We start from the raw sequence: 10,263 nt of genomic DNA on the forward strand, positions 1-10,263 counted from the left end.
AGGAACACTGGGGAATAAGGGAGCCAAGGGGGGCTGCGGTTAGCTCTCTGGACGATCAGAGAAAAGGGGTCCTGGAGCACAGGTTCAGGGGCTCAGCCACGGATGAGCTGCTGCTGCTCCGTGCTGCCCCAGGTGCAGGTCAGCTTAAAAGCTTAGAAGAGCCCGGCTTGTGTGGCTCAGTGGTTGACCATCGACCTGTGAACCAGGAGGTCACAGTTTTTTGTTTTTTTTTAATATATTTTATTGATTTTTTACAGAGAGGAAGGGAGAGAGATAGTTAGAAACATCGATGAGAGAGAAACATCGATCAGCTGCCTCCTGCACATCTCCTACTGGGGTTGTGCCCACAACCCAGGTATATGCCCTTGACCAGAATCAAACCCGGGACCCTTCAGTCCGCAGGCCGAAGCTCTATCCACTGAACCACACCAGTTTCGGCAAGGTCACAGTTTGATTCCCCGGTCAGAACGCATGCCCAGGTTGTGTGCTCCATCCCCACTGTGGGGCGGGTAAGAGGCAGCTGATCAATGATTCTCTCTCATCACTGTAGTTTCTCTCTCTCTCTCCCTCTCCCTTTCTCTCTGAAATCGTTCTCTCTCATCGGTGACTTTCTATTTTTCTCTCCCTTATTCTCTGAAAACAATTAAAATGTATTTAAATTCATATATATGTAGTTATAATGTACATTTTAAGTCAATTATACTTAAATCAAAGTTTTAATTGTTTAAAACTTGCTACTTCCCAATTATTTTACTATCTTATTAGGAATACTCTTGATCATATTTGTTCCTACTGTATCAGTATGTTGCAAATAAAACATCATGATGTGCTACTGAAGTATCTTATCATGCCCATGTTCAGTGCCATCGTTTTAGCAGGTTGAAGCTGACAATGATGAGAGTATTTACACCAGGGAAATTGACAAATACTACAAACCTTGTCTCATTGTACTACTGAATACTTAAACTTAGAAAAGAATGTTAGCAATGCAGATTAACTTAACAATGTATCTTACAAATGGGACTTAATGGCTCTTAGGATTAAATTTGATAAAACACACCCAGCCAGTATAGCTCAGCTGTTGAGCATCTAACCAGGGACCAAGGGGTTGTTGGTTCAAATTCCGGTGAGGGCACATGCCTGGGTTTCGAGCTCGGATCTCCAGTGTGGATCTTGCAAGATGCAGCCAATGGATTATGTCCCCCACTCATATGTTTTTATCTCTCTTATCAGTCTTCCTTCCTCTCTCTAAAAGCAAAAACAGATTTTAAAATAAATAGGGAGCCGCTGGAAAGCTTGCAGCTCTGTGGTGCGGCCAGGAGACAGTGACGGCCCTCCGGGCAGGGGGCACTCAATGGCTTGTCTGTGTCCTGCTCTTCCCTCTGCTCACTGACAGCGCAGCCTCACTCATCTGGGATCTCAGGGAGCCCCGCAGCCGGGCTGGCAAAATCCGCATGTACCCGCGGAGCAACCTCTGAGCCATGGGTCACTTCATGGGCAACAAGAGTCTGGAGCCCCTACTAGAGACAGCTCCCGACGTCTCTCCGGGGGACCAGAGACTGCAGACGTGTCATGATCTGCTCAGGATCCTCCTGCTGAAGCAGCTCTAGGCATGAGCGCCAGCAGCCCAGCACCTCACACCCAGCACAGGAGGCCACGGGTGAAATGCTGCAGAAGTGACGGCATTAGTGAGGATGACATAACCACATGGCGTAGACTGTGCGCACCCCGGGAAGGTGCTGAAGGGGACCTAGTAGTGGCCCCATCTGGATGTAAGTTCTGGGCTCACAGCTCTGTTACTGCATTAGTGTGGTTTCTGGTCGGGTCACCAGCAATATCACTAGTGCAGACACAAATTATGTTCCTGCTGTTTTTGTTTTCTTTTTTTAAAAATATATTTTATTGATTCTCCACAGAGAGGAAGGGAGAGAGACAGAGAGCCAGAAACATCAATGAGAGAGAAACATCGATCAGCCGCCTCCTGCACATCCCCCACTGGGGATGTGCCTGCAACCCAGGCACACGCCCTCGACCGGAATCGAACCCGGGACCCCTCAGTCCGCAGGCCGACGCTCTATCCACTGAGCCAAACCGGTTTCGGCTCTGCTGTGTTTTGTGCTTCCCTGTCGAAGTGAATAATATCCTGCTCTTTATAAATAAAGGAATGAATGAATCTACACTAATAAAAGACAAAGATGCTAATTGACCATACCTTTGCCACACCCTAAGCCACGCCCACCAGCCAATCAGAGCAACTATATGCAATTTAACCCAACCAAGATGGCGCTGGCAGCCACAGAGCTGGAGCGCAAGCAGGAGGCTTGGTTGCCCGAGCGATGGAGTAAGTCAAGTTTCCCACCAGCCCTGAGCCAGCTATGGCTGCCGCTAAAGGCAACAAAGTTTCAATTATAGAAGATAAACAAATCCCAGATACCTGCTTCCAGCCAGCCTCCACTGGGATCTTGGGTGGCTGGGGGTTGTGGCCAGCCTGCAAACAGCCATCAGCCCCTCACCCAGGCTGGCCAGGCACCCCAGCGGGGACCCCCACCCTGAAGGGACTGTGGGCAGTCTGAAAACAGCCATCAGCCCCTCACCCAGGCTGGCTACACTCTCAGGCAGTGAGGGTCCCCGTGGGGGCCTTAGCCAGTCTGAAAACAGCCCTCAGCCCCTCACTTAGACTGGCCAGGCACCCCAGCAGGACCCCCCACCCTGAAGGGGCTGTGGATAGCCTGCAAAAGGCCCTCAGCCCCTCACCCAGGATGGCCAGGAACCCAGTTGGGACCCCCACACTGAAGGGGCTGTAGCCAGCCTGAAAACAGCCATGAGCCTCTCACTCAGGCTGGCCACACCTTCATGGGTGAGGGTCCCTGCTGGTGAGCTTGACCAACCTGCAGACAGCCATCAGCCCCTCACCCAGGCTGGCCAGGCACTCCTATATAATAAAAGGGTAATATGCAAATTGACCCTAACAGCAGAACGACTGGGAAAGACTTGTCACTATGACACACACTGACCACTAGGGGGCAGATGCTCAATACAGGAGCTGCCCCCAGGTGGTCAGTATGCTCCCACAGGGGGAGCTCGGCTCAGCCACAAGTCAGGTTGACGGCTGCCAATACAGTGGTGGTGCTGGGAGCCTCTCCTGCCTCCTCAGCAGCGCTTAGGATGTCTGACTGCAGCTTAGGCCTGCTCCCTGCTAGCAAGTGGACATCCCCCGAGGGCTCCTGGGCTGCCAGAGGGATTTCTGACTGCCAGCTTAGGCCCGTTCCCCTAGGGAGCAGGCCTAAGCCACCAGGTGGTAATCCCCCTAGGGTCCCAGACTGCGAGAGGGCACAGGCTGGGCTGAGGGACCCCCGAGTGCACAAATTTGTGTGCACCACGCTTCTAGTAAATAAAATAAATACATTTGTGGAAAAACAATTTTGCTTCCAGTATTCAAAACCTATGGTTCCAAAGGCAAATAAGTCATGGAGTCATTGAAGAATGAGTGAAATTCAAACATATGTATTAGATGCTACACAGGACCACTTCAGCTTAAAATAATAAATTTATTTAAACAATTTTATTGTTTTTTTAAAATATATTTTATTTATTTTTTACAGAGAGGAAGGGAGAGAGATAGAGAGTTAGAAACATCGATGAGAGAGAAACATCGATCAGCCGCCTCCTGCACATCTCCTACTGGGGATGTGCCTGCAACCCAGGTACATGCCCTTGACCGGAATCGAACCTAGGACCTTTCAGTCCACAGGCCGACGCTCCATCCACTGAGCCAAACCGGTTTCAGCTTAAACAATTTTAAAAGATGCTGAGCTGACATTTTAACAAAAGAGATAAAGACAGTATAAATAAACTCATGAGAAAAACACTCACCATAAAAATTTCTTACATAAATGCGTTCCAGGGCTACTATTTAAAAAGGTTAACCACTGCACGTGCTGGCAGCGTAGCAGAAAAACTGGAATTTTTATATACCGTGGGTTAGTGGGAAGGCAAACAGTTCCCCATATTTTAAATGTAAAACACTCACCAACACTGCAATAGTTTGAGAAGTAAAACATACATCTCTATAGAAACTGAAGACAATATTTATAAAACCCCAAAACTGGAAATAACCAAAACTTAGACCAATAGATAAATTCGATACCATAGAGCACAGTACTACCCAGTAAAAAAAAAAACGTAACTATCCACATAAACATTAGTGCTGAATCTGAAAATAACTGTGTAGCATGGAGGAAACCAGTATTTGTTAAAGACTACACACCTTCTAGTGCTTACAAAATTATGAAAAATATGAACTATTCCACTCAAAAAGAAGAAAAATCCATGACTGCATGGAGGGCCAAGAAAGGCAGGAAGGGAGATTACAAAAGGGCAGTAGGAAAATGCAGGATGTGCCACAAGTAGGTGTAGAGTTGTTGGTATGGAAATTAATACAATAATAATATTACAGGAACAAACTTTTCCCTGACAGTGAGCCTCAGTTGGTTGGGCACCATCCCTTGCCCTGAAAGTCACGGGTTCCATTCCTGCCTGGATGCCCTGTATGTGGCGGGCAGGAGGCAGCTGTTAGCTGCATCTTTTCCATATCGCCATTTCTCATTCTCTGCCTCCTTCCCTCTCTTTCTAAAAAGCCAACAAATTATTTTAAAGATATATAAAATACTTATTTTTAAAAATGAGAATAAATTCTTAGTTTTGCATATTGACATCTTTAAGCCTACTTACTGGCAGCAAATATTGTCAAGCAGTGAAGACTATTGCTATCAGAATCAAAAGGAATCACAAAAGACACATCCTGGGACTGATTACAGGCTTATCCTGCCTCTAGCTTGGAGGTCTTGCCTGCTGAGCAAACCCTGAAGTGAACACCCTAGATGGGTAAGGGGAATCCAAACAACTATTACATTATTTTTTCTGCCACTTATTTCAGCCACAGGAGACAGTGATGGAGGTCCTGAGAATGTCTGTACAAGAAGATCACACAAGCCACAGTCCACTGACCATTTGTGGATAACACTGAGAAGAAGCACTTTTCATGTAATTTACTCCAGTCTTATCCACTCACTATGAACACAGTGTTTCTGTCCTAATTGTGGGTCATTCTAATGCTCAGTGTCTTAAAACCAATGGCACCAGCCTATGAAATTTTATATATTATGTTACCTGGCTCCTTTACATATGTGGGTAAGAATCCCCTGAAACATTGCCGAGAATTATGTAATAAATGCTGTGAACAGAGACTAATTTTCATATTGTTCACAGAGGCACAACAAAGGCCTCGTTTTCTGGGTGACCATGACACCACCAATAATAGAGGCACCAGGCTGCAAATTAGAACAACAAAGTCATGCACACTTTCTCTCAGGGCCTTGTTCAGCAACATAAAATAGGCCAATATTGGACAACAAGTGCTGTTCTGATATCATGCTGTTCCTACCAAAGCACAAAAAGTTTGGGACCCACCGTATCTGTTCACCTCTCCATGCTGACAAAGCACTATTTTCCTTTCAATCATCCCAAGGAATTAAAAGAACCAACAGAATTAGAGGTACAAAAGAAAAAAACCTCTTTAAAAAAGATCATAAACCAGAGCAAAGGACAGCAGGATGGTGAATTGGAACCTGAAACAATTCCCCACAGCATAAAGTGAGAACCACAATGTCCCTGTGAGAGGTAGCACTTCTTAGCTGAGGATGGGTGCTCTGGATGAAACCTGGGTTAGGTCAATTCTCTAGTCAGAGAGAAAAGAATGAAGATACAGTCAAGAGCTGAAAGTATTCATAAATTTTTCAGGCAGAAGGAAGAACACAGAATTCCTTTTCCCTGAGTACGCAGGGGTTGTGACTGATGCACACTGTTCAGGTGAGCCAGGTGGTAGAGGTCACTTCAGCCACAATTCCTCACAGTGACATCAATGAGGCAGGAATGCTAGGAAGTTAGCAAGTGCAATGCAGCTCTTTCAGGCCTCACTTCTACCTCAAACTTATGAGGAATTTCACACAGTGTATGTTCAGATAACAGGGGTTTATACTCAGGTAAGTAGATTTAAGTCTCCTGCAGTGCTGTAGAGTGAGAAAGATAAAACTTCCCCTGCACATTTAAGGCTTTGCTCCAATGTGAACTCTCAGATGTCTAACAAGAATAGATTTGCTGCCAAAACATTTCCCACATTTACTACACTCATACGGCTTTTCCCCAGTGTGACTTCTGTGGTGCTCCATGAGTGAACGTCTTTGACTAAAGGACTTCCCACACTCACTACACTCATACGGCTTTTCTCCGGTATGAACTCTGTGGTGTTCAATAAGCTTGGACTTTCGTCTAAAGAACTTCCCACAATCACTACATTCAAAAGGTTTCTCACCAGTGTGAATTCTCTTGTGTTCAGAGAGGTCATAGCTTCTCCTGAAGGACTTCCAACAATCAGTACACTCATAAGGTTTTTCTCCAGTGTGTACTCTCTTGTGGTTAAGGAGAGTATTAGTGCTCCTAAAAGATTTCCCACAATCAGTACACTCATAGGGTTTTTCTCCAGTGTGAATATGGTGATGTTCTGTGAGCTGAAAGCTTTGCCTGAAGGACTTTCCACAAACACTACACTCATATGGCTTTTCTCCAGTGTGAGCTCTCAGATGTCTAACAAGGCTAGGTTGCCATCTAAAACATTCCCCACATTTATAACACTCATGGGGCCTTTCTCCAGTGTGACTTCTGTGGTGCTCCATGAGAGAACGTATTTGTCTAAAGGACTTTCCACACTCACTACATTCATACGGCTTTTCTCCGGTATGAACTCTATGGTGTTGAATGAGGTTCCCCTTTCGTGTAAAGAACTTCCCACAATCACTACATTCAAAAGGTTTGTTGCCACTGTGAATTCTCTTGTGTTCAGAGAGGTGACAGCTTCTCGCAAAGGACTTTCCACAATCAGTACACTGATAGGGTTTTTCTCCAGTGTGAACTCTCTTGTGGATAAGGAGCTTACTATTTCTCCTAAAAGATTTCCCACAATCAGTACATTCGTAGGGTTTTTCTCCAGTGTGAAAACAGCGGTGGTCAGTGATGTGAGAACTTTGCCTGAAGGACTTTCCACAATCACTACACTCATAGGGCTTTTCTCCAGTGTGAACTCTGCGGTGTGAAAAGAGGTCGGACCTTTGTCCAAAGGACTTCCCACAATCAATACACTCGTAGGGCTTTTCTTTTGTGTGAACCTTTCCATGTCGAATGAGGTGAAAGATTCGTTTAAAAACTTTCCCACATTTGTCACACTCATATTTCACTTCTCCAGAGAAGGCACCCTGATGCTGAACAACTTTCTGGTTTTGGCTGCCAAAGTTTTCACCGTTACAAGTCTGCTGAAGACTCTTTCCACCAAGATATTCCTGTGAAATCTCACTGCTGCTGTGTAGGTCCTCAGTGTTGAGAGGGGCCTGGTGCTGGAGAAGCTCTGAGATGGCTGGGAATACCTTCCCAACCTCCCTACTGCTTGAAGGCACCCACGTTAAGGAGAAGCCGCACCTGGCCACAAACGAGACCCTGTCCATGTCTTCTTTCCAGAGTTTCTCTCTAGTGGAATCCCTCTGTTGCTGGTGAGAGTTTACATTGAAACAGAAGTCTCTTACACGTGCGTCACTGAAGAATTCTTTCTGCTCATAGTCTGCTGCTTGTGACTCAGTCAGGTGCAGAATATTTTTTAACACCGAGACACACTGGTTACACAGAAGGGTCCTCTGGGTTGCTGGAGCTGTCTCAGAAGCCCTGACCTGTGATTCTCCTTGAACAGATATGCTCCGCTCAGGAAAGATCTCCTCATCATACGTTTTATGCCAACAACCTGAAAAGAGAGAATTGAGGAAGAACTGATTGTTGAGGGTGGTGACAGGGGAAGTTCCATTGGTAAAGTGTTTTGCACATAATACATGGGTTCTATGCAATTCTCAGAAAATAAGAGATGTGCAGGATGGATTTAATAAGAAGCTGCTGTGAAGGTCTGGCCTCTGAAGGCGACTAAACAGGGAAGACCTCACCAGAACCATGACACACACATGGCAAGGACAATGTGAAGAGAAGATGCTCCCCACTCAGTTCTCTGCTAACAGTGCTCAGCAGGGCTGGTCTGCTGATGACAGGGGCAAGCTGTGTGGAAGGTTGGTTATGTGTTATTCCAAGTAAATCCAATAAACAAGTACCACGTGTTTGAGCACTTAAGCATGTATGTGCACCTCATAACACATGTGCAGGTACATGTAGGAAAATATTGCACAGGGAGCAATGCAGAGGGACAGGTCATACAAAAAAATAACAAAGGCGAAGGTGTCAAATGCTAGGAAGTCACAGATGAAATGGAAGTCAGCAAAGTGTCAAGTATAGGAAAGAGAGGGTAGAAATGGGGGGTAGCCAGTGTCACCTGCCACTAAACACTGTTGGAAATTCACTGGTTCCTGGTACCATCTGACCATCACCATTATGTCATACCTTCCCCCCAGTTGTCACTCAGCAGGGCCAGACCAATTCTGACACCATCTTGCATATTCACCCTCTGAGATAACCAGGCTTCTCCCTGATCTTCTACTCTACCAATGCATAAACCCTAAATATTCCAAGTATTAATGAAAGACAACGGAGGAGAGCAGCCAGCTCTGGCCTAGGGCAATTAGGCCCACAGCAGTGCTCAGCTAAGGTAACATTACAAACAACAACTGGAGAAGGGTCTTACAAGAATAGCCCTTGGTTCAGGGAAGTGAAGAACATAACCTGGCACAGGCTGTCATAAAGCACCTTTCCCTAGAGCAGTGATGGCGAACCTTTTGAACTCGGAGTGTCAGCATTTTGAAAAACCCTAACTTAACTCTGGTGCCGTGTTACATATAGAAATTTTTTTATATTTGCAACCATAGTAAAACAAAGATTTATATTTTTGACATTTATTTTATATATTTAAATGCCATTTAACAAAGAAATATCAACCAAAAAAATGAGTTCGCGTGTCACCTCTGACACGCGTGTCATAGGTTTGCCATCACTGCCCTGGAAGAAGGGAATAATGTAGATATTGTCAACCTACCAGGGAGAGGAAGAGGAAGATGGGACCCATTAACTGCCTGTAAGACTCCAAGACACTTTCTGCACTTTTTGGGGCAACATGTCAGGGATATTCATGGAGTCCATTGGTCAAGACCCTCCACACAGCTCAGCATAGGCAGACACAGCATGATTTAAAAGACAGAGGCAAAAATCAGCAGAACGCTAGGACTGGCTTTCTGGCTGTGGGAGAGAGAAAGCTATGTTTTGAGAATAAAGGAAGAAAGGACATCACATGGGAACACTAGAACATATGAGAAGGTCTTACCTACAGATGAGACAAGTGCAAACACTTCCAGCATCACATCGCAGTACAGAAGTCTCTGAGCCTCATCAAGGAGCCCCCACTCCTCCTCAGAGAAAGCAATGGCCACGTCCTCGAAGTCCATATCCTGTCGTGATGGGGACAGTTCAGTACATAATCAGCTTCTCTCCTAGGCTTCAATTTCATCATACTTCCCACTCTCCATATCCGTCTGCTCCCTCCACTCCCAAATCACAGAAAACAGCAGGCCTTGCATCCATCAGAGTCACTCTCTCCTTATATTCCTACTGATACTGGGTCTTCCCACAGCAATAGAGCAGCTGCCCAGATTGATTATACCTGACCTCAGGGCCTCACATTTAGGGTCAACACAATGGGTGTCCCAACACAGGGGACAGATAAATGTTTACCATGAAGAGAGATGTGGGTGATTTGACACTGGTCTTCTGGGGGCAGTGGTGAGCAAACTCATTAGTCAACACAGCCAAATATCAACAAGTACTTCTTGAAAACCGACTTCTGCGCAGGGGCCACGAAGATTCAATCGCACTGTATTCGTGTCCGTATGCGGTGTTTTGTGGAAAAGTCACACTCAAGGGGCATAAGAGCCATATGTGGCTCACAGGCTGCAGTTTTCCAACCACAGTACTGGGGCAATATCCTTGTGGTCCCACACATTCTCCAAGACCCTGAAAAACATGGCATCACTTGTCACCCTTTCGATTCCAATCCTAGTGTGCTGAGGCCAACACTTTGCCCTACCTGTTCCACATAATTCTTCCTATCCCACCTCTCTCATATAGCTTCATTCCCAGAGTCACAACTTCAAAGACAACACATGTATGCCATCAAGAGGAAGGGATGTTATCTAATCACCTTCTGTTCAACATTCTAACTCACCCCCTCGG

Source organism: Myotis nattereri (assembly GCF_964212035.1).
Source record: "Myotis nattereri genome assembly, chromosome: 15".
Lineage (NCBI taxonomy): Eukaryota > Metazoa > Chordata > Mammalia > Chiroptera > Vespertilionidae > Myotis > Myotis nattereri.